Source organism: Stenella coeruleoalba (genome assembly GCF_951394435.1).
Source record: "Stenella coeruleoalba genome assembly, chromosome: 6".
In the NCBI taxonomy this organism is placed as follows: domain Eukaryota; kingdom Metazoa; phylum Chordata; class Mammalia; order Artiodactyla; family Delphinidae; genus Stenella; species Stenella coeruleoalba.
In genome coordinates, this window is record NC_137151.1 from 118,428,517 (window position 1) to 118,454,384 (window position 25,868).

Genomic DNA, 25,868 nt, shown 5'->3' on the forward strand with positions numbered 1-25,868 from the left:
CACGTGAAACACTCCATATTAAGAGAGTAAACAGGTGACTTCCCTGGTGGTCCAGTGGTAAGGGAACTGCCTTCTAATGTAGGGGACACGGGTTTGATCCCTGGTCGGGGAACTAAGATCCCACATACCACAGGGCAACTAAGCCTGTGGGCCACAACTAGAGAGAGAAAAAAACTCACACGCCATAACTAGAGACAAGCCCGCGCACGATAAGGAAAGATCCCACGTGCCTCAACAAAGACCCCGAGTGCCGCAACTAAGATCTGATGCAGCCAAAAAAAAAAAAAAAAGACACTCAACAAATTTCTTCCTGAAAGCCCAATATACACTCTGGGAGTTTAGGCATATTATTTTTATTTATTTTTATTTATTTATTTTTCTTTTGTGGTACGCGGGACTCTCACTGTTGTGGCCTCTCCCGTTGCGGAGCACAGGATCCAGACGTGCAGGCTCAGTGGCCACAGCTCACGGGCCCAGCCACTCCGCAGTATGTGGGATCTTCCCAGCCCGGGGCACAGAACATGTGTCCCCTACATCGGCAGGCAGACTCTCAACCACTGCGCCACCAGGGAAGCCCTAGGCATATTATTTTAAAAGACTCCTTAAGTAATTCGGACATGGGCTTCCACTTAAGAACCACTGGTCTGATAGAAAAACACATCTAAGCCACAGAAGTAATGTTCCTGTTAAGGTGATGATCACCTTGAACTAGAGGCACGTGAGCCTCTGAACGCACACTGTGCCCGTCTGTTTTTGAAAGTCTAGGCAACTCTGTGATATTTCGGTGATATTCATATTCCCTCACTCATCATAAGTCTCTGAAGTTCTTGGAGACAACTTTGATAAAAGTTTCTACATTAGCTTTATTTGCTTAACAAGACTGAGTATTTGGGTCCTAAAATCCCTTAGTAAACTCTTAAAGAAATCAATCTTTACAGCAGTGCATCACACATTACTACGTAATTTCTGATGATGTCACCTAATCCCCCCACAGGAGTCAACAGCGTAATAGGCATGTTATCTTCAGCAGTGCTCTGTGCACGTGAGGAGAACGGTGCACGGCGGCCCCTTCCAGGTAGGTGTAATTTCAGTGAGTTGTCTGCACCTCCCTTTGATCATGTCTAAGGGAAAAATGCTTGGCGTTCCTCCTAATGAAAAGTAATCCTGTCCATTTTAACTCTCCTCAAGCTGCAGCTGGGTGAGAGCACAGTAGCCCTCAGGAAAGCCCTCGTGCCAAGCGCAGGAACTGTGCTCTTTACAAAGCAGCAGCAGGAGGAATCTGAAATAAAATAGAATTCATTTTTTTTTAAAAAAGTTCTTTGGGGCTTTATGGGTGATCATTTGAGGGTTGTTGAAAAGCCAGTGTGAGTTCTTTGACTCAGCGCTCAAAACGGTGCCACTTCTAACACGCTTATAAGAAATGCCAAGGAAATGATCACAGTTTTTTTTTCTCTTCCTTAATGGTATGAAATCAATATATGTAACGTAATTCCTGAGACAGGCCTGAATAAAAAGCTTTGTCCTCATTCAGAATTCCAAGAACTATAGGGCAACTGACTAACTAAAGACAAAAACCAGTAAAGTCAGAGTGAGGGTGACACCCCAGTTCTGTCCACAGAGCTGTTAGAGAATGAGCTTTTGTCAACACCTGCACTTTCTATGGCCTTTTCCAAAACGAAAGAGCTGATACCACATAGGAGGCTATGAAGTTGCTCCAGCAAAAGCATGGTTTAAATTATAAGCAAGAAAGGGGAACAGATAGAGGAGAAATATAAAAGGGAAAGGGAAATAGAAAGAAGGAAGGAGGGAGGGATGGAGGAAGGAAGATAGAAAAAGAAAACCAAAGCATGAGATAGAAACTGCATGAGACAGAAGAAAAGGAGACACTAATACAGAAAGACAAGGAAAGCAGAAATGGAGAAAAGAAAATGAAGGCTGTCCAGCAAAAGTTTCAGGGGTTCTCCCACCGTTTTTTATGGAAGGACATCTCATCATCTTCTCATGCTCGTGCCTTAGATTCCTCATTCCAACCACAACACATGTAAAATGAGAGTTCTCTGAAACAGTTCATGGATAAACATTTGTTTGAATAACTGTGTTCAGTCCAACTCTATGATTCTGATTATGAGGCCAAAATACTGAGTCCCTCTAAGTGGAGACATCGTGCATTCTGGGTGTATCACCCAGCTGTGGGGGGATGGGGTGCCACCCAGGACAGAAGGAGAGCTGAGCTCGCTCAGCAGGCGATGACTGAGCTCCAGGTAGCAGGCAGCGTTCAGGTTGCATCCTGAAGGCTGCAAAAGAACCAGTGAAGAGAGCTGAGGACGTCAGCGTGTCAGATGGCTGAGGTCAGTGTGTCAGATGGATGAGAAGGTCAGTGTGTCAAGGGCCAGCGCCCAGATGAGGACAGAGAGGCAGGACGGGCCAGATTAGAGGGGGTCTCGTGACCCTTAGGGCAACGGGAATCCACCAAAGAGTGTGGAAAACACAGGATTTATGCTTTTTCAAAGATCACGTTTTGGAGGAAGAGCCAAGAAGACTTTCGTAAGGATTGGATGAGGGAAAAGAAGGAATCATACGTAGTGTGGCAACGGCGTGTGCAGTGGTGCTGGAAAGTGACCAGGATGTCCGCCGTGGGCAGGTTAAGTCAGAGATTCAGATGAGACGTGCCCCTCCACACACACGCAAATGGAGCGGCCAAGCTGGTGGTTCAACATAGGACACGGGTAGTTTGGAACATCAGGGCTGATGATTTAAATCTGGGCCTCATCTGAATCTGGGGGTTCTACACCATTGGGACAAAAGTGCACTCTCAGAGAAGAGAGAGAAAGACCAGAGCCCAGAACCAAGCTTTACAGACCAATATTCACAGAATAAACTTAGTGTTATATCGATAAATAGAGATTAGACCAGACCAGAATCGTATTAGAAAATTTAACTAAAAACAAATAAGACTTTTCCTTAGTCGGCTTGATTAAGAAAAGATTTCTGGGCTTCCCTGGTGGCTCAGTGGTTGAGAATCTGCCTGCTAATGCAGGGGACACGGGTTCGAGCCCCGGTCTGGGAAGATCCCACATGCCGCGGAGCAACTAGGCCCGTGCGCCACAACTACTGAGCCTGCGCGTCTGGAGCCTGTGCTCCGCAACGAGAGAGGCTGCGATAGTGAGAGGCCCGCGCGTCGCGATGAAGAGTGGCCCCTGCTTGCCACAACTAGAGAAAGCCCTCGCACAGAAACGAAGATGCAACACAGCAAAGATAAATAAGTAAATTAATAAACTCCTACCCCCAACATCTTCTTTAAAAAAAAAGAAAAGAAAAGATTTCTGTATCATGAAGGAGATAAAGAACCACAAGGAGGAGACTGCGGCCCATGACAGAGAAAAATGTCTCAAGGTCACCATTCAGCTCAAGGGTTCAGAGGCTGGGAAAGGAAGGGAAAGGGGAGGGAGGGAGGGAGGGGGAAAAGATAACACTGCACTTGAAACGTCCACTTCTACTCACTGCACAACTGAGTGATTTCCCTAACGAGTTTTAAAACAATAACGAAGGAAAACTCTCTCCAAAGATTATCCTGGGATCTGTTAACACCCTCAGGTAACTAGTTACGATGACAAATAAAGGCTGGGTTTCCTTCTCTGCATGTCCCCATCTGCACGTCCCCACTGCCCCTAACTCTTGCACGGACACACACAAACACTCTGTCCCGCCCTCGGGCCCACACTGTGCTCATTAACACGGTAATAAAATGTTCTGCCTTCATTACAGTCCTTTTAGAACAGCGACTTCGCCAAACTCACTCCCTTGGTGCCAATGAGAAGTAGGGAACAACCGAAAGGGGACCCTGTCATTACGTTTGGGATGGACTGGTCCAGTATCCATTAGAGAGCGCGAGAGGGCTGGCTCCTGGCCATTAACTGCTCATCTTACCACTGGCTTCTTCAATATTAAGACCAAAGGGTCTTAAATGGACTTAGTAGTTGAGGTCTCACTGGGATTAAGAACAAGCGAGATTTGCATTTCTTACTTCAGTGGTTTGGCTAAAGACCGTTTTCTTTCCTGTTAAAGGGAATGCATGCGTCCAAAATAAAATCTCTGACCGTTGGAAACAGCCTGCTGAGTTTTCCTTTTAAGACTTGGCGAGTCATTTGGCACAAAACTATAACCTATAAAAACTGTTCACTGTCCAGGAAGTTCCATGGCTGGCACCAGCTAGGCATGAAAGCTTTAAAATATCACAGATCCAGCTCCAGCTGGAGACCCAGGGCTTTTGCATTAACTTGGGCATTGGGAAGGCAAACACCTCCAATTCCCACAATTCGATTTGCAGAAGCAGGGGTAAGATGGCGTCTCTGCGCCAACGCTTTAGGAAGGTGGGATGGAGGTTAGTGCAAAGCTTAACAAGTCAGTCAGGATCCCCATGGATTTGTGACTCGATACCTGGGGGCTGGGAAGCAAAACCTGAGAAATAAATCATCTTTTGACAGTATCTGGCCAAAGGCAAAAAGAGAGCTTGATGCAGGGTACAAACTTGAACCTAGACCAAATCCAGGGCAGCATGATGCTAAAACAAGCCTTATGAATACACCTCCTGCTACAGGAACACAGCTGTCCTTCCACTGCACGTATGCAGATTGCAGTTAGACCACAAGTTAAGGGGGGAAAGTGAAGGAACACTAAAGAGCTGTCACTACACCCAGGTACAATTACATTGACGCTTCATTCGCCGGAGAACCTGCCTGGCCACACCCACCATCTTAGACCTCGCCCAAGCTCTTGCTACCTTTGCTCAACAAAGCTCTCTTTGGACTTCCTTGTGAAAGTCTGCATTCTCTTGTTGTTCATTTGCTTGTTCGCTTGCTTTGAAGCTTTGTTGCTTGCAGCAGTAAATTGCTTTTTGGAAAATTCACCTGTCCAGAAACTCTCATTTTCTGTGGGTTCCTAAGTAAGGTATGGCCAGAAATGCTTTCAGAATTCGAGACACAACGGCACATAACAGCAACGATCCAACTGTAATACTTTTACCATTGCCACGCATTTAAATCATCAGGTAGACTGCACCTAGCCAGATGCCTAGGAGAAGTATATATTAAGTGATATCATTTGCTCTAAAGGGAAAAAGAAATTGTAAAGATAATGGGAACATGCTATAGAAAAAAATACATACAATCAGCTTGCTATTCCCTGAAGAGAGATTGGTTTATGCTCCACAATCTGTCAGACAGAGCAGCCCTCAACAACGACTTCCTAACTTTGAAAATATCTCAGCAGCCCCCTCTCTCTATTCATCCTGCAGAGAAAACTGAAAATTCAATATGAAACACAGGCTGAAAAAATGAACACAAAGGTTTAGGTTAAGAGTTCTTAGGTTGACATTCTATACTTTTCCAAAACAAGTATCTATTCCCACAGTAAAGGGTTACTAGCCCGGAGTGCTATATTTTTGTTTAATTTTTTCAAGATAGTCACCCTACCACACTCCTTTTTCCACTAAAATTAAACTAAATTATTTGTCCTGAGTAAGACCTGAGTATTTGAACCGTGGGAGGTTGCCCACTGTTATCCATTCTCCCCATATTCCTTTGATAACAGAATTGGGAGTTTTTGCTGGGAACAACTGGGTCACCCAGCCTCTCCTCAGTGACTTGGGGAGAGGATGCGCGGCACTTCTGTGTTATACGTTTAAGAAGACAAAGCAAGTGCTCTTTTTAGCCTTTCCCCCTTCCCAGTGGCTGATATGCCACTGGGGCAGCCAGGGCAGCCGGTCTGAATCCAGAGATAGGATCTGTGTGCTGCCCTCCATCCTGGACCAGCTACCTCTAGATTGAAACACTGAAACGGAGCAAGACCCTATGGTCCTTCCCCACCATGTCCCCTGCCTGCATTTTGTCTGTAGAAAAACTTTAGCCAAAAAACAAGTTTATTCAGAGAAGTGAGAAAATGCATAAGCAAAGGAAAACCGTCAAACAAGACCAAATAACAATAGTTTAGTCATTAAACAAAGTCAAGGACCTTAAGTTCCTCTTCAAGGGCTATAGATAATATTCTGAGCCGTATCCTCTGAGCTGTCTTATAGATACTGAAAGCCCCACCAGGTGGAAGAAGTTAACTACGTGATGATCAGGATATAGCCACGACATACGTTGCCACAATTCCGAGAACTGGCTTCAAAGAAATGGGAACAAACCGACTCCAGAACTGAAGATGAACTGTCCTTAAAACAATCAAGATGACGCCGATCAGACCACCGCATGACCAATTTCAAGATGACGGTCAGAGCTGGCTGTGCGGTTTCTACATGTAGCCCCCTCCCTCCCTCTGCCTATACACCCCTGAAACTCCCCTTTAAAAGCTCTTGCCCCTGACTGTCAGTCCACCACCACCACCCACCACCCCTGCTGTGGCCGGCCACCAAAATAATGTAAACTTTCCTTTCCACCAACCTTGCCTTTCTATTGGCTTTAGAGCGGCAGGCAACCTGACCCCACTTTCTGTAACAACATGAGCGAGAAATTAACATGTAACTCGTTTAAGCCACTGTATTCGCGCGGTCTCTCCATTACAACAGCTTAGACTGCACCTTGACCAACACAGGCCTGCAAAGGAACCACATCAAACTCCTTCCCCTGTGCTGCATCCCCCCACCCCTACCACTTGACTCAGCAGGAATCACCATTTAGCTACGACTTAGTGTTCCAAACTGACAACATACTAACTCCATCACGTCCCCCCTCCCTCCTCTTCCTTAATATTTACGAGGCAGGGTTGGCCGTCAAAGCGGCTCAGCTTATATCAGACACAGGAAGAGTAGGAGGGAATTGAGCACCAGTTTAGGAAAAAATACTTAATATTATTCCTTTAATCACACAGGGATATTATAAATATATATATCAACAGATGAGATATTCTAGAATTGGATTTTAACATTTTCTGTACTCTGTATATAGTATATGTTTCACATCACAGAAGTGGGTAACTGTCCACCATATCTATCCATTAATTCCGAGTGAATGCGTCCTGAGTAGCGGCTTTACAGTAAATACTAAAACGAGTAACCACGTGCTGACATGAGGGTAATGGGAGATTATACCAGGCTCTACCACCAGGTGGTCTGAGTTCTTACCAGCTCTGTGACTTTGGGAGATATTTACATCCTTCATGCCTTGGATTCCTTCTCCCTGAAATAGAGATAATAACACTACCTATTTTTTACCGTGGTTGTTACGATTAAAGATCTTAACATGGGCAAAGGTTTTAATACAGTGAAGCCTATGATAAGGACTCTATAAATCATTATAATTATCGTCATCCCCACCATAGTGTCAGTTAGCTTGGGCTGCTATAGCAGAATACCATAAGCTGGGTGATTTAAGCAATAAATATTTATTTCTTACAGTTCTGGAGGCTACAAGTCTGAGATCAGGGTGCCCGCACGGTCAGGTTCTTGGGGAAGACACCTCTTCCTGGTTTACAGATAGCTGCCTTTTCTCTGTACCCTCACGTGGTGGAGAGAAAGCGCTGGTCCCTTCATCTCCTTATCAAGGCACTCATCTTACAATGAGGGCTCCATCATCATGCCTCAATCTAACTCTAATCACCTCCCAAAGGCGTCACTTCCAAATACCACTTACTGGGGGTGAGGGTTTCAACATGGGAGAAGAGGGACACAAACATTCAGTCCCTAGCAATCAACATCACCATCATCACCATCATCATCGTTATCATCACCTCCGTCATCGCCATCACCACCAACAACGTCACTATCATCATCAACACCATCATCACTATCATCACCATCACCACCAACAACATCATTATCATTATTACCACCATCATCACTATCGTCCACAGCAATACTGACAAACAACATCTATTTAAAGTTGGGTCCTGAATGAAACTTAGACTTGTGTAGGTCTGAAAAAAAGGCTCTGGGAAAGTATGTCCCCTGAGAAAACAACAGAACCGAGATGCAAGCAAGAAGGTCCTTTAGAGAGTCGGAACTTTGAAATAAATTTTTATTTAATTATTGCTACTTTTAAAAATTATACCTAAGATTTTAAGATAATGTCCAAATAAAAATACCTTCATAATAATGTGACTGAGGTTATCTGTCACATTTTGAATAATTCATGCCTAGGTTCTATTTTAAAAAGCTAAGCTCTAGGCTTTACTTAAAGTTGTAATATATATATATATATATATTTTATATATACACACATATATATATGGGTGAATAAATGAGGTATGGCTACAATTTATAGGATTAAAAGACATTTTTTTAAAAAAAAGTATAACCAGCAATAACACAAGAGACACTGGCCAATACAATGGCATAATGTTATAAAATATTCAAATTATAAAATCCTCTTTTGAAGCAAAATTTTCAACTAAGCCTGTCAAATCTCTCTATGTGCCTATTTTGGGCATTAAGTAATCTCCATTTAGAAAAAAAAATTCTCATTGCATATGAAAACCACTTCCTAATTGGACACATTTTTTTTAATGCCAGTTCCTGAATACCCATTGGTAGAACATGAAAAGTAATTTGTGTTTTCCTTTGAAATTTTGTTGGCTCACACAGAATATACAACTGAAATTCCTCATTTATTTAATCTCTTTTTCAATGTCTATCTGATCACCCTTTCATAATCAGTTAGAATTACATGACTTAATCTTCCATTAGTACACTTTCAACTCATCAACTACTAGTAAATCAATTGCTAAATTCCTGCAGAATTCATATACAATGAACGTCCATCCCGTCCAGTCATTAATACCCAGTGAATGAATCCTGATTAATGACATTATCATGAATGCCAAAATAATTAATCACTTCTCTGTGCTGATGTGAGGGTAATGGGAGATTATAAACGCACAGCTAATCGGGGCTGCAGATGACTTTATAACATTAGGAAGCCAGGGCATCGGGTCTTCAGAGGAGCGCACGTGAAAAGCTGTTGATTGACATGTTTACCTTCTTGGCTGCTGTGAACATGATCTTGTGATTACCTTTGTTCTATTACATCTCTTTGCTCCGCTTTGATTCAAAACCCCACATTTAAGTGGCCACCGACAAGACTACCTGGTAACTTCAAGGTCATATGGAAGATGTGCCCTGAATTTACAAGCGTTTGGTGAGATTTCTAACTTGAGATGCATTTGCTTCTTGAATTAAGCACAACAACTTTATGTTTCTGTGAGGGTATTTATTGCACTAAAAATAGAATGAGCCAGTGTATTTCAATAATGCCCCAATGTGTGCCATGATTTGAGGGAAAAAAAAAATTGGGAGGTATGGAGAGGTTGACTCCAATTCAGCCTGTTTGGCTGGGCTATTTCTAGCTCCTATTAGCATTTGCATCACAAGAGTCACACGGTCTGTCCTCAAGATGCTCAGAGGCAGCCTTCTCTACCTGCTTCATTTTCAGGAGCTCCAAGAAGGTCTCCACGACTAGGGCCCTCTCCTATCTGGCTCACAAACCCCTGGAATCAGAATTACCCACAGAGTTTATTTAATAAACTGTTATTTCTGCTCCACCCTGACCCAGTGAAGCAGAATCTCTGGGGATGTGGCCACAGATGCCTGTGGGTTTCCCCACTCCCCCAGATGTCTGACTGCCAGGTATGGAAGCTGCTGTCTCAAGAATGACTTCTTCTCTGCCAAGTTAAAATGCACGTATTTCAGTAGGGACCTTACACGGGATGAATGTGTTTATCAGCTCCTTCCCCTCAACAGCTCCTCACGGCCACTAGGATCTTCACGCCGTCTCCAGAGCCCAGCATGTGAGGACACTTGACCCAGCCTCCGTCTCCACCACATCTCCCCCTCTCTCCCCCTTGCTCTCCGAGCTCCAGCTTTGTGGCCTTACTGCAGTTCCTCTGAGGCTGTGCATTCTCTCCAGCCACAGGGCCTTCGCACATGCAGTTCCAGCTTTCTGCCTGGAAAGGTTTTCTCACTGCCTCATTAATAGCTCAGCCAAGTCATTTTCCTTCAAGGTAGCGATCCCCACTGCCCTCTAGTTGTCATTTCCTACTTATTTGTAGAATTATTTCCTTATTACCTGTCACCCCATTAACACATAAAATTCACGAGGGCCGAGATTTTTGTTTGTTTTGTTCATTGCTCTATCGCCAGTGCCAAGCAGGTAGCTAACTCAGTAGGTACTCAATAAATATTCTGGGGAGGAAAGAAAGGGGGGAAAGGAGGACAAGCAAGCTGAGTGTGCTGCCAGCTAATACTGGATACAAGAGGGACAAAGGAGTGAAGAGGAACAAAGAAAAGAAAGCTGGTAGCGACGGAGACCAACTTCGCTGATCTCCTGCTCTATGGCTCACAGCCTCCGTGGATGCAGTGATCGATAACAGCACTCAACAGGAGCTGAGTGGCTTTAATCTCAGCCAGTCGCTGCATGAACACAGAGCCCCAAACCAGTTTAGGAGGCAAGCCTCATGCTAAACCATGCCCTACCCCAGACTACAAACAATACCACCAATCACCCTGCTTCGCGGGCTTTACCAAGAAAGAATGAATTACAGATTGTCCCAGTTCCCAATCAGCTCTCTTCCGAAATTAAATTCTTTAGTTCAATGTTACCGTCAGCTCAGTGGGTTGAAAAGGGTTTCCTAAATCTGTCCCGGAACAGATTTTATTTACGCTTCAGTCTTTAAGTCCTGGGAATACTATCCAATCATCGATTCTTTCTGTAGCAGTCAATGTAGCAAATTAAAAATTCTCTCCGTCTCCCTTAGAACCTTTACTGTTCGAAATCCCAATCTAACTGTGTGTGGACAGGCTGCCTTCACTACTGGAAAATCTAACAGGAATCGCAGTATGTAAGGCAGAGATCCAATACAAAACAAAACAAAACGGACCTTTGTTCATCTGTTCCCATCCGAAACAAAGAAAGAATGATTGGACAGATCACGTGGGCCTCCGTCTTCTCGAGATGCCGTTTCTAACGCTGAGTGTAGGCCCGCCCTGGTTGAGGGGCTGCCTGCCACCACAGGAGGAGACTCAGCCCCCCAGTGTGAAATGCAAGCTTTTGGAATCAGGCTTGTTTGCAGAAGCCAATCACACTTTCATATTCTAAAGGAAATGCTTCTTAAAATAAAAACTTAATACAAAGTTAATTCATTAATTTGCTGATTGTTTTGCATTCATGAATGTTATGTACTATATTCTCCATGTAAATACTAGTGTTATTTCCAATTCTAAAAACTCTGTTTCTTTCCAAACTAATTGCCCAGTCTTATGGGTCCCCACATGCTCCCTCCTACCTGCTCCAAGCTGTGTACCTTTTTATAGTTATCCACCTATCAAGTCCTTTAAACACATATGTGCATATACACATCTTTGCATCTCTGTATGGGTGAATCTATGTACAAGTGTGCATCTGTATATGTGTATATACACAAATGAGCATACGTGTGTGTGCACATGCAACCACGTGTGTCTTATACGTACCTATGTGCACCTCTGTGTGTACATATGTATGATGGATGGACGCAGGGGTCTGTGCATGTACATAGCTCAACAATGTATTCTTTTTTTTTAATATGCATTTATTTATTTATTTATTTACTTTGGCTGCACTGGGTCTTAGTTGCGACATGCAGGCTTCTTAGTTGAGGCATTCATGCGGGATCTAGCTCCCCGACCGGGGATCGAACCCGGGCTCCCTGCATTGGGAACACGGAGTCTTACTCACTGGACCACCAGGGAAGTCCCTCAACAACGTAGTCTATAAAATAAGATCACGTGCACAAAATCTAAAACAAGCCCAAACCAAATGTTTCCGAGGGCCGTTATTCCCTTGCAGGAGGTCTGTCTGGTTAAATCTCCAAGACAGCTGATTTTGACCCTTCGTCTTCACCACCAAAAGTTACTCCACAGTTTTCACCATATTATCCCACCACCACTGTCACAACCTGCACTTCTCCTGCTGAAAAACTTGTTCACCACTGCCTACAAGCTAAATACAAACCCCTTAGCACAGCATGCAACCTCCTTCACCGTCTAGCTTATGCATCCTCTCCGTTTCCTAATTTCCCATGCTTTATTTATTGAAATCTCCTGCTCCAGCCAAATTGATCTGTTATTTTGAAACACATGCATCCTCCCTTGCACATCATTGTTCACACCACTTTTCTTATCCCGAATGTCTTTCCCTCTCAAACTGACTCCGGAGTTCAAGGCCAAGCTCAAGAGATACCTCAAGTCTAAAGCTGAACTGTCCCCTTAGTGATGACTCTGACATTCTGCATTCATGTAGCCCTTACACTGACTGTATAATTCACCTGATAAATTTAATATACACCCCTTTATCTCCTCATTTGTCACTTTATGTGGAACATCATCTCAAAATCATTAATATCTAGCAGGAGAAACAATGACTTAGTACATGGATATTGACAATCTTTCTCTTACTTCCATTTCTCATGGGGAAGGACTCTTGGGTCAGTTCCCAGGCAAGTTCTTTGTAGTGAGAACCTAGGTAATGGGCAAGACAGAGAGAAGAAGTAAAAACAAACAAGCAGAGAAGCTACACTGATACACAAAATAAAGAGATGCAATAACAGGAAGAGAAAGGAGGAAAAGCCTCAAAGGCTGGGTGTTGGGCTGAGATTCTGGGGAGTAGACGTTGAGAGTGGGAGAGAGAATTTCACAAAGCAAGTGGCAAACACAGAGACTATTAAGAGAGCAGTGAGGAGGAGATAAGATTGATAAGATTTTTGCTGCACAACAGAAATGCATTTTCCCCACTCCTATTCATATTGCCTCAAAAAGATGAATGAAGATTTAAAGTGTTTTTAATTCATTTTTTGGCTACTGGATTTTGTTTATTCGAATGTAACTCTATGAACAAGACTGAGCCACAGGATGACAAAATGTATCTGGGTTACATAATGAGTATGGAGTATGTCCTGCTTGCCTGGAGGCTAAAACCCCTCAAAGTCAGGAGCTGGGATCTTCTATGTCTTTGTATTCACTGTCCTGAACATTGTGTCCTACACATGGTAATTAATCAACAAATAGTTGTTGATGATAAACAGGGCTGTGGATAAATGCACAGATGGTGCAGATCCTGTTTTTTCACATGGTCATGTTCCAGAGGCTGTCATCTGTTATTAGTGACGTAGCCAGACAGTATTCGTCAGTGTATTTATTTAAGGAGATTTTCCATTTGCCTACCAAGCAAATGTAACTTTTGTAGGTCAAACTCACAATTACAGATTAAAACAGGACAGCCAAGAGAGCATTGTACTTGTTAAGGATGCGTGTGAATACCAAAAATATCATGGCATTCAATACCCAAATGTCAAGAGACAGCACTGAAGAGGAGAAAAGAGGAGAAAGCAAGAGCGTCTTTTTGAAATTCAATCCTAATTATTTATATTGCTCACCAACTAGATAACCTTCTCCAGCTGACATGCCCTATTTTAGCCCATTTACTTGCTACTCTCAGTTTGATACCAAGATCTTTGTGAAAAACAATTACAACTACCATGATTTTGTGTCAAAATCAAATGATCATCTCTAAAGCATCCCTGGTAGTTTTTCCAAATGTATGTCTTTTCTGGAAAACCCTCTGCCCCATTCTCATGGACGAATTCTGACCTCATAAGAAGTCCATGATAAAAGGAACTTAACCATCTATCTCCAGGATATTGAAGTGGGAAAGCAAAATAATTTAAGAGAAGGAGGTGGAAATGGAATCAGGGGTTGTAGTCTTGTGGAATATATTAGTAGATGTTTTTTGCTTAGCATTAAATGGGAGAAACATCACTAGAACCGGACGATGTGGTAGGGACCGTGAGAGCAGCAACCACGTGTTCATTCCCCATCCTCCTGTCCCCATTTTACTTTTACTCTGATGTGCAAACTCAATGCTATAATGAAACCATTACATTTACCATACTTTGAGGTGTAAATGCAATATTGTAATGAAACCACTTTGAATATCTTCCGCTTAAAGAGATTTGTACTGTCCTTTTTCTGGAAACTGATAATGACCACTTTTCTCCTCGAGGAGATCCCTAAATGTTTCAGACTGTTAAGGATGCTGCTAAGAGGTATATGTAAATTTCCAGCTGGATCTAGTTAAAAGCATCTGGTCAAAATTGATGGAAGGGGGACAAGGCACAATTCCAAAGATAAACTGGCTATCCTGAGTGAAAACTGGAAGAAGGACGAATTGATAATATATTTTAATTTGTCATTAAAATGTGCATTGATCCAGTAAATTCCATACCTGGGAATGTAACCCAAATAGATCACCAGAAAAGATACGAAGATGAGGTTATCATGATGTTTGAAATTCTGTCTAAAGAGGCAAAAGAAAGGAGGAAACGAAGGAGATAATTGCTTAACAATAGCATATTGATTAAATCATAGTGCATTGATTCAGTGGAACTCTATATGGTCATTAAGAAGAATACTAAGTTTATATCGATTAACACAAAAGAATGTCAATGATGCATTAAGTGAAAAAAAGCAAGTAACCAGACAGCACATGAATGTGCTCTGTTTCCCAAAAAAAAGCATGTGTACAGGCACACACTGTCATATAAAGAAAGTATCTGGAAGGAAATACCACAAAATGTAAACACTGGTTGTCAGTGGCGGATGGGGAATTACAGAAAGTACATTTCAGTTTTTCTTATTCTTGTATGCATTACTTTTATGACAAGAAATAGACACTAGAGCCTTCTTTTATTTTCCAAAGGAGAGTAAATTGGAAAATTACATTCTGGCGAGAAAAAACCATACTCCCTTATGTTTATATATTCAGCCTTGATAATCAATCTCTCTCTCTCTCCCCCCACTCCCATTCTTCTCCCACCTCTCTTCTTCACGTTCCCTCCCTTTCTCCCTCCCCTCCCCCTTGGAAAGAAGAAACAGAAGAGATCTTACGGAGAAGCAGAAAGTGGACTGTAAAAAAGGCAATGAAAGAATTTACTTTCTCATTTGAAATGTGCCCTGACAGAAACTCAGAAAAACTTTTAAACTGGCAAAGCCCTGAGAAGGTTTGTCTTTAAGTTAAAAGAAGTGGGGAAAAATTTTTTTTTAATATTTTAATCAAATTTTGTGGATAAGATTTGGGTTAAAATTCACGTTATCGATTAAGTAAAAAGGTACTAGTTAACAAGAAGTTCTTAAAAATATAAAAATAATTTTATTTATTATTTAATGTTTCCAAATTAATCTATAAGTAAAAAGCACTATCCTTATTTTTAAATAAAGGGCTGAGAGAAGGAGAGAAAAAGAATGGGAAGGCAGAATGGGAAGGGGGAGAGAGGGAGAGTTTATGGTTATAAAGACATACCTTGAGTTTGCTTCTGAAAACCACTTAATGCATTAGGCCCACATTTTAGGAGAATTACCTGCAGCCTCTTTGCTCTCCTTATTTATCTATTTCTTATTGAAATATAATTGACATATAACATTATGTCAGTTTCAGGGGTACAACAAAGTGATCTGGTATTTGTATATACTGCAGAATGATCACCACAATAAGTCTAGTTAATATCCATCACCATACAGAGTTACACATTTTTTTTCTTAAAATGAGAAATTTTAAGATCTACCCTCTTAGCAACTTTCAAACATGCGATACGGTATTATTAACTATAGTCACCATGCTGTGCTTTACATCGCCAGGGCTTACTTAACTTCTAATTGCAGGTTTGTCCCTTTTGACCCCCTTCACCCATTTCACCCACCCCACACCCCATCCACTGCCTCTGGCAAAACCACCAACCTATGTTCTGTAGGCCAGCAATCTGCCTTTCTACGAAGCCTGATTCCAGGGGCTGTCTTGAAGGGCAGGAGAAATGTCTCATTTATCTTCACTCACCTGCCCCAATTCCACCACAGCTTGACCAACCAACGCTCAACAGGGCCCAGTGAATATTAGACTGTCAACTCTAAGGACCATGTTTCTAATAGATTTTTTTAAAAATAATGCCTGGTTTATCACCACAATCAAGAGGTACCAATAAATAATGCTGACCATGACAATATTTAGGAAGATAGCAGAGCACTGAAGTTCAAGGCCAACTAACAACCAAAACTCCTAATATTCATTACCAATAATAAAAAGATCATGGGTCTCCCTGGTGGCGCAGTGGTTGAGAGTCTGCCTGCCGATGCAGGGGACACGGGTTCGTGCCCCGGTCCGGGAGGATCCCGCGTGCCGCAGAGCGGCTGGGCCCGTGAGCCGTGGCCGCTGGGCCTGCGCGTCCGGAGCCTGTGCTCCGCAACGGGAGAGGCCACAACAGTGAGAGGCCCACATACCGCAAAAAAAAAAAAAAAAGATCAAAAAGAATAATCTTGATTGCTAATAATATTGAAATGTGGATTCAATTTAAGTAAAACTTAAATTTAACATAAAACTCCCAACTAGACAAATGTGAGCTATAACAATTTCATCTAAATTATGCTGTTCAGGACAGCCTTATACTTCTGCTTCTGTAATCTTCCAACTATTGCCTTTATTTGAACATTGCCAATTTTTTTTTCCCCCTGTTTCAGGGAGTTCAATAGACCATATTCAACTGTGGCTTTAAGATGACCAATAAAAGGTGAAATATTTGCATTTTCTTTGCTAATCTTAAGCATTAAGCAAAAGCTGTATGTTAATGATTCTGTAGCTGGCATCCTTTCCAAACTTCCTTTGACTATTTTACCCTGGCCTCCAGAGCAAGAGATCTTAAAGGACAAAGTGCAAAATGTAGCTTTCCCAAAAGAACGATGAAAAGTTTCTTTCTTTCCCTTTTTTCTTCATTTGATCCTCTACTTTTAATGTAATAAAGGGGGGTAAAGTTTAAGTGTCACGGAGATGGGTTGTGAAAACTTACAAAGAATTCTTCAGGTTAACATTTGCAACTGGAATTTTTCTTCACATGGCATTTACTGAGCAGAATAACTGTTACATATGAACAAAATGTAATCACTCAGGTGATCATGTGACCATCACAGTGCAAGGAGCTATGACATGGTTCCTTCTCTCTAGAAGTTTACAGTCTAATTAAAGATATAAAATCAACATACAAAAAGATCAAAGAGGAAAGGAATATTCAGATGCTGAGTTGTATGATGCTGGCTGCAAACGTGATTATCAAAGGAGTTGGTGAGACTTAAGTGGCTGGAAAAGTGAGGATTTTATAAAGGAGTTAGAAGAAGGGAAAGGAGACAGGGCTAGGAAAAAAATGATGCCAGCTACATAGAGAGAGAAATAAGTGGGAAACTTGCAGGATTGGGGTTAGATGAACATCTGGAAAGGGTGACCAGCAAGCCAAACCACACGATTCAGAAGGGGGAAAAGACAGCTCCACTCCGGGCTGGCATCAATGTGCAAGAGCTGGGGGTGGTCCAGGCAGAACTGCTGCAGTTTAAGGAAGACAGGGTCCAGACCACAGAGACGAGGGCCTACCGTGGGCAGAGAAGCCGGACAGGGTGATAGCCCTGAAGGGGAACTAGAGACAGTGCGGCCTTACGCCTGCAGGAAATTAGATTTCACAGCTGAAAGCTGGAGGAGGTTCAATACTTCTGGGCTTAGAGAGGAAGATTCCAGCTCAATGTACAGCCAAGGGGCCAGGGACCTCAGAGCCCCAGATTTGGATGGTAAGATGTATACTCCATCCACCTCCACCAATAAGAGTTCATAAAATACTGCACGTTTGTTGGAGAATGACCTGGAGACTGAAGGCTTCATGTAACTAAGCAGGTCTAGAGAAGGCAGGTTCAGACACTACGAGAATGAAAGGGGTGATTTCAGAAAATAGTCGGGCAACAACCTGTGTACAAGAAGGATGAGTTAAGACATGTCAGAGAATCAACCCTGCTTTACTGGTTCAGAGCTATGATGCAAATACCCATCCCTATACTAATGGGTCTAAAAAATACCATACTCAATGAAGATATCATCAAGGTCTAGTAAAGAGTATTCAGAAATTTTAAGTGCCCCAATTAATACCTTATTTCCTTATAGCCTAATTCATTCTAGAAGGTCTGAGGGACTTACAGAAAATGAATACCATTAAATAGTGAAATACAAATTAAAATGGACATCAGAGCCAGGAAAAATATAACTTGAGTGCATGCAAGAGAGCTAGGTAGGCCATAAAGTCTTCACAGTTGCAAGAGTTGAATTATCAGTCTGGCTCTGCATCTCCCAGTGGCCTTTTCCAACAAGTAAGAGGAAAACTTATACTTATATAAGCAGCTTTTACTCCACATGGGAATTCTTTCTTCTGACATGTCCTGGTCTACACCTGGCCCTCTTCCGACCCCCTTTCCTACCACCCTGAGTCTTCCACAGGCAGTCAGGTCCTGGGGGCTCCACATGACCCTCATGGCCAGGGACTGGCCACAGGGAGCTTGGAGGTGGAGAAGCACAGCAGGTGGGGAGGGGCAGTGTCTGGCCTATTTACCTCCTGATTCCTTTTAACTCCTGAGCAAGAAACACAAGAATTCATCAAAAAATGGCCAAGATAAAGTAAGACCCATCCAAAGAGCTGATGTCTAAATTGCTAAGAAATAGGCACAGGCAAAAAAATTAATATTGGTCATTAAGCATGGCTTCAGGGAGCTCTCCAGCCAAACTATGATGTTTAAAAAAATCTCCTGGGGCTTCCTTGGTGGCACAGTAGTTGGGAGTCCGCCTGCCGATGCAGGGGACGCGGGTTCGTGACCCGGTCCGGGAGGATTCCACATGCCGCGGAGCGGCTGGGCCCGTGAGCCATGGCCGCTGAGCCTGCGCGTCTGGAGCCTGTGCTCCGCAGCAGGAGAGGCCACAGCAGTGAGAGGCCCACGCATCGCAAGAAAAAAAAAATCTCCTGTCCCTACTTTTCTATTGGAACATTTTCCGCTTTGAATACTGCCTACCACCCTTACCCCAACTAGGGAGGTCCTCATGGTGTCCCCTGGCTTTTGGGAGCACTTTTGCCCAAATCCCTCTTTTCATCAAGTTTACAGTATGAGACACTCCAACTCCAGCTAAACTACTTTTGAAACTTACATTTTAAAGGACAAGGTTCACAGGAATAGTTTACCCAGAAGGGATGGGACAGAGAGAGGTCAACAGTAAGAAACGAGAGCTTTATTAAAAGATTCTGAAAGACTACCTGAAAAATCACATCAAAGTCTAGACTTCCTTTACCTGTTGAGGATAAACAGAGAACCCAGGAAATAAAACTCACACCTTGCGCACTTAACTTCAAAGGTATTTTTAAGATAAGAGGCAGTTGGAGGAGTGGGTGGGATTTTCCAAGGTTCTGTTATGTGCCTGTTGAAATTAAAGTCTGTTTCCAGTTGTGATGGCCATTAGACGATTTTTAGCACTATTATTAAACTCTCTTAATGACACACACTCTTGGGCCATCATATTGTCATGCATCGCCCTTTGTACAGCCAAGAAGAATCCTTTGCCTGCCCTGTCATCCCCCCGCCCCACCCACACCTGCTCCACCCCCAGCAAAGTTACCTGCTCCTTCCTCTTTGACACACCACTTGTCTCCACTTTGTTGCCCCTGCACTCAGGGACCACACCTAAATCACCTTGGCATTTCCAGGTGAGCACAGTGCCTGAGAAACAAGGCATGCAATGCAGATTTTCTAAAATAATAAGGACCTGAGTATTTCCCACAGCCCTGCTGCCTAAAAATGTAAATAAATAAAACTAGGTTAAGTTCCCTGATTTGGAGATTTGGGAAGCAGGTAAATCAGTCAAAAGAAATGTCACTGAATGAGCAGAGAATGTTGAAAATGTACACATTGTCACATGATCACACACAGCTTAAAGAGTTGGTTCTAAAATTTTTAGAGACACAGATGTCTCTGAGAATCCACTGGCGTTTGGGCTTTCTCCAAAGAAAGATGCGCAAACACATAAAAGTCTACAGCGCATTTTCAGGAGATTCATGGGCTCCGTGAAGTGACCTTTGACCTCCAAAACTATTGCAAAACCAGGAGCCAACCGAGCCCAAATGAGGAACTTCTGCCTAAGAATAACAGCATCTGTTGGTTGTGTATTGAAAATTCTATTTTTTTAAACATGCCATCATTATAAACAGACTACAAAAGACTATGTCTCCAAGGAAGCATCATGATGCCAGTGAAAACAAATGTAACAGGTAAGTCCCTAAAGATTTAAACCACTGGGGCTGTGAAAGTCCATTGCACCAGAGCCATCTTATTACCTCAATCAAAGTCTTAACCCTCATTGTACTTGCTCAAGTACTGGCTAATTTCTCCTTATTTCTCAAGAGAAGAAAATCAACAGAATGCACTGCTTTACAAATAATTTTGCAAGACAGGAGTCTTTTTCAACTGGATATTTAGAATCAAGGAAATTTAAAGCACTCTACAGGTGTCACAAAAGGGTCATGGGCAGACTGGGAACATTTCTAATCCAGTTAAGATGGCAGTTACAAAGACCTGGAAGTCACTGATTTCCAGAGCTCTGTGGCTAATCTACTAGCTATAATCTTGAAGATGTGATCCCAGCTCCAAGGTCACCACTGTTCATTCCTTTGTGAAGTTAAAGTGGATCTAAAGTTACAAGAGCAGCTTTTTAGTAGATCATAAATGATATACCATTGGTCTATATTTAACATACAATGTACTTCTTTTTACAATATGAATTAGACATAAAAATGTACTAAAAACTGTAAGAAAAAATGGTACAAATGTGATAAAAGTGATCGAAAAAGTAGTGGCTTATGAGCAGGAGAAGGGAATGAGGAAAGCAAAAAAAGACAAATATAAGCAGCTCGACTACCAGAAAGAAAAGACTGGAGAGAGGATGAGCTGGATGGAAAGGAAAATAAATTCAAGGAAGAGGAAAGAGGCAAAATACCAGATTGAGGTAGCAACAAACACAGACCACAGAAGTGAAAAGTAGGGGAGGGGGCAGCAGCATTCCTCTGAGCAAGCGATCGACAAGAAGTATCAGTAAAGTACACGTGCCCTGCTGGGTTTTCTGATCAGAAGGAGAGTTAACTATGAGGATATTCCGGGACCATCTGTGTGTTTGTAGGAAGTTTTAAGAATTTAAGGAGATTTGGGAATCCATGTACAGCAGAATCTTTTGCTGGCTGTTTTCATCCTATACCACTCCAAGTGAGGAGAGTTTAAATGAGGTCTTGAAGCAGAGGAATGGATAAAGAAGATGTGGTACATATCAACAATGGAATACTACTCAGTCATAAAAAAGAATGAAGTAATGCCATTTGCAGCAACATGGTTGGACCTAGAGATTATCATACTAAGTGAAGTAAGTCAGACGGAGAAAGAAAAATATCATATGATATCATTTATATGTGGAATCTAAAAAGATGATACAAATGAACTTATTTACAAAACAGAAACAGATTCACAGTCTTCAAAAACAAATTTATGGTTACCGAAGGGGAAAGCTGGGGGTGGTGGGGAGGAGGGATAAATTAGGAGTTTGGGATTAACATATACACAATACTATATATAAAATAAATAATCAACAAGGACCTACTGTATAGCACAAGGAACTCTACTCAATATTCTGTAATAACCTATATGGGAAAAGAATCTGAAAAAGAATAGATGTATATGTATGTATAACTGAATTGCTTTGCTGTACACCTGAAACTAACATAACATTGTAAATCAACTAGACCTCAATATAAAATAAAAATTAAATTAAAAAAATAAATAAATGAGGTCTTGAGAGATAGATTTGGCCGTCTGAGGCATGGAGAGCATGGGAGGACAGGGAAGGTACAGGTGGGGATGGGACAAGTTGCAGGTGGCTGGAGCAGAGGTCCACCGTGTAGAATTGAGGGGAAATAGGCCTAAGGGCGAGGGACGAGAAGAAATAAAAGCCTAGAGGAGGAGTCCAATGCAGCTTTTACCCTAAGGAAATGGAGACCTCCAGCAGCTTTCCAACACAGAGGCAACACACCAGAGGGCCGGTTTGGACCCCACCCCTGAGATGGTCCATCATGGCAGTGTCTCCAAGCAACCACAAGTAAAACAAAAGCAAAAAATGACCCACTTCAGACAGGGAAGCCTCAGCTGCATTTCATGAAAATGCAACTGGAACAATGAACCTCCTACTTGGGAATCGAGAGCACTGGGTGAATGGATCCTCACAGAGCTGATGAGCACCTTGGGTACCTCCAGTGGAGCAGAAGATGCTAAACAAAGGTCGATTTAGTTCTTTGCCCCAAAAACATTGCATAAAGCAAAAAAGTATTTGCAAGAGACATATTTAGGGAAAACAGAAGAGATAATTAAGAAAAGGGCGGAAGAGTTGAAGTTGGGTGACAGCACAGGACGAAAGGGGCTGGTACACTGAGGTCCAGAGGGAAGAGCCACATGTTGTGTACAATGTTACATGACCTCTTTCTTCCCGTGAAAGAGGATAAATATTCATAAGGCCATGGTAATGAAGGAAAACTGGAAAAAATTAAATGGACTAGCAATGGAAAAGGTCAAAGATCAATACATTCTCATCACCTGCAATGTGCAGAATATTAATGTGAGGCTCTCAGCAATAAATTTTAAAAAAGAACATTTATATGACATAGTATTATATTCTTCAACTTATTTTTTAAATTTAAAACTAAATCTTTGATTTTTTTCCTCCATCAAACATAATATACTGACTTTTAAAATTGCTGCATGGCATCCCATTGTATACTACAGCTTAACTTTTTAATCATTCACTGCTCTATTGTTAGAGATATAGAACATCTGTAACTTTTAAAAAAAATTTTATTGGAGTATAGTTGCTTTACTATAATGTAAATTTGTGTATTTGAAAATATTTGTATGTAATACAAAACTCAAAATTATTAATATTGGTTACTCAGGAAAGAAAGATGGAGTTTGACTGGGAATAATGATATTTATATTTTTAAAATAGCACTTTTAAATTTTTTGAATTGCTTATAACTATTATAATAAGAATGGGATCCTAGTAGTGTTTAAATAAAAGTATATAAAATAAAATTTTATTTTATTTAAAATAAAATAAAATTTTAAATAAAAGTATATAAAATAAAATTTTAAAACATTTATGGAAAGCTGGTAATGGCAACCAAGTTTGCCTCTCAAAGACACAAAAGGGATTCCTTTGCTCTGTTGCAGAGAAATATTAAAACTCCTTAGGACCTTAGTTATGTAAGGGAATCTATGGAGAGTGAGGGAAAGAGAGGAGACAGTTCCTGAAAGGGCCTCAAGTTTCTTTCTAGGAAGGAGCAGCAGTGACTAAACACAGCAGCACAACTCTGGAACTTTCCTCTCCCTTCAGCATGGAAGTTTTCTCCCACCTGCACTGGCATCACTTTGTTCATCCGTTGAATGAATGCCATTGTATTCTTCAAAATAGTCTTTTGGTTCTTAGCTAAAAATGTATTCATGTCTATAGAGCCCAGTATTGTAAAAAAAAAAAAAAAAAAGCAATTATTATAAGAAGCTGCTTTAAAAAAATTAAACTCTCAAAAAGAGAGTTCAACACGTGTCAATGTAGTAAGCATAAGGCTTCCACAGTGATTACAAAAGATAAATCTTGTTTCTTTACGATAAAAAGATTTTGTAAAAAGAAGTAGCTGGCCATGAGTAGGTGTTGCCAATTTATCATTGTGAGGAAGACAGCCATTCTCTCGAAAGGAGCTTGTGAAACAAGACTGCTATTTTTAAAAAGAATAACACTAAAAGAGGGTGAGCTCCATTACAAAGCCACATAAAACAGGAGGCTCGGGGCTTCCCTGGTGGCACAGTGGTTGAGAGTCCGCCTGCCGATGCAAGGGACACGGGTTCGTGCCCCGGTCCGGGAAGATCCCACATGCCACGGAGTGGCTGGGCCCGTGAGCCATGGCCGCTGAGCCTGCGCATCCGGAGCCTGTGCTCCACAACGGGAGAGGCCACAACAGTGAGAGGCCCGCGTACCGCAAAAAAAAAACCCAAAAAACAGGAGGCTCTAGTTAGGAAACTTAAAAAGATATCAGATCACAAATTTTCAAAGTGGAAAATAATGGTTTAGAGAAATAAAGGATCAAAATCATTGTCTCCTCATCATAACCCAAAGTATAAGCTTTGAGAAAGAATTCCTTAATTTAGTTATTAACATATCAAATTTATTTTTGGAAATTATTCCTCTAAGGAACATTTCAAACCAAAGACATGTTTTTCCATGAAACTTTCTATTAGCAAAATGAACACAAATTATGCTAGAGTTCATAAAATTTCTTGTACCTCAAAAGAATAAATAAATATTAACACTGGAAAATCTTTCTTATTAATTTTCATCCCTGATATTCTGATATACTCCCAATATATGTACTCCCAATATCAGTCTAAATCATTGTTTTGTTAAAACCCAAAGTAGTATAAAATGTAAGGTAACATTTCGAATGTATATATTTTGGTAAAATTAATGACATTTTAAAGAGTAGTGACAACTCACGCATTTTCTTGAAATGTTAGCTCCATGTCACAGAACAGGCTAATCTACTAAAAAGAAAAACTTAAAAGATTAATACAAAATAAAATTGAAACTATGGATCAAAATATACAAACTATTTCCTTTTAAATAAATTGTTACAACAGATATGGAGGCAAATAACAGTTACTTGTACTGGGGAGTAAAATTTAGATGTGACTCTTGACAACACTTCATCACACAATTTCTAACTAATAATCTAGTACTGTATCCATCTTAATAGCCAAAAACTGGTCCAAAGTTGAATACCGTCCCCTCTTTTACGAGCATGTCCATTCCCCAAGCTGATTTCTTTTTACCTTCTCTCTGCCCAATAAAATCCCTGCCCCCCACCCCCTGTTGGATTTCCGAAGATTGGGAAATGACCTTATCACCAGAGAAGGATCAAATATAAAATACAATATAAATTATACAGAGCTGAGCATTTCATTTTCCCAGTTTGTCATCATTATATTTGCATCAAACACATATCTTGGAGAATACATCTTAATGCTTCCATTTAATTTAGCAAAATATTTAGTGTACCTCAGAAAAAAAAATTGTGAAAACAACCAAAAGCATCCCTAACATTTGTGATTTATATTTTCACATCCATTTTCATTAAACCCTTTCAACACCCCTGAGAGACAGGTGCTGCCTCTACCCGCTAGTTCCCTCATCCTCCAGGTGAGGACTGTTAGAATATATGATTGAACAGGACAAGACATTAACAGCAGGATGCAGAGGGCCACTTGGGTGCACTGGACTGGAATGAATAGAGTCTGAACTTGAGCTTGTATCTTTGAGTTGAGGCTGCAGGACGGAACAAGTCTGAATAAAGTCAGGAAGTTATCAGCATGGTAAGCGGCTGGAGTTACAAGTCCCAACCCTGAATGAAGAAAACTGGCAGAATACCATCAGAATGCTAAACCAGGGGAAAGTACTCTGGAAACTACCCAAGCTTAGCCCTTGAGGGGAGCCGGAGGAGGGGGTGGGGGGGTGAGGGGAAGGGTCAGGAGGAATCATACTTTCTGAAGGTCATCTTCCTCCAGGGCAGAGGAAACTAAAAACAGCTAATTGGACATGTGGTAGTTTAGAGAGAGGTAAATGACAGATTTAACCATGTTAGAGAAAATGTGAAAACTCAGAAGTGACCCATGGGGGAAGGTGGTGTGGGCAAGAGGGACCCCAAAGAGAGTTGTGATCCCCCCAAGTTATTCTGAGTCAGAGGTTCAGAAGTGATAAATTGTTTGCTCAGGTGCCGAGCCCAGGGCCCTGGGTCAGGCCAACGTCAAGTGGAAACCAAGCTTCTTCTGAGACACCAACATTCAATGCCTCAAGTTGCCCACAGTTCTGGGAGAAAGAAGATTAAAGAGTCAAAAATGAAGCCAAGGACTTCCCTGGTGG

General features: G+C 41.6%; 1 protein-coding gene across 2 annotated transcripts in view; it reads right to left on the minus strand.

The window, feature by feature from the left end:
- The window catches only part of DNER (delta/notch like EGF repeat containing), a 326,041-nt gene that overhangs the window by 164,491 nt on the left and 135,682 nt on the right, over window positions 1–25,868 (minus strand). The gene's annotated exons all lie outside the window — the stretch shown is intronic.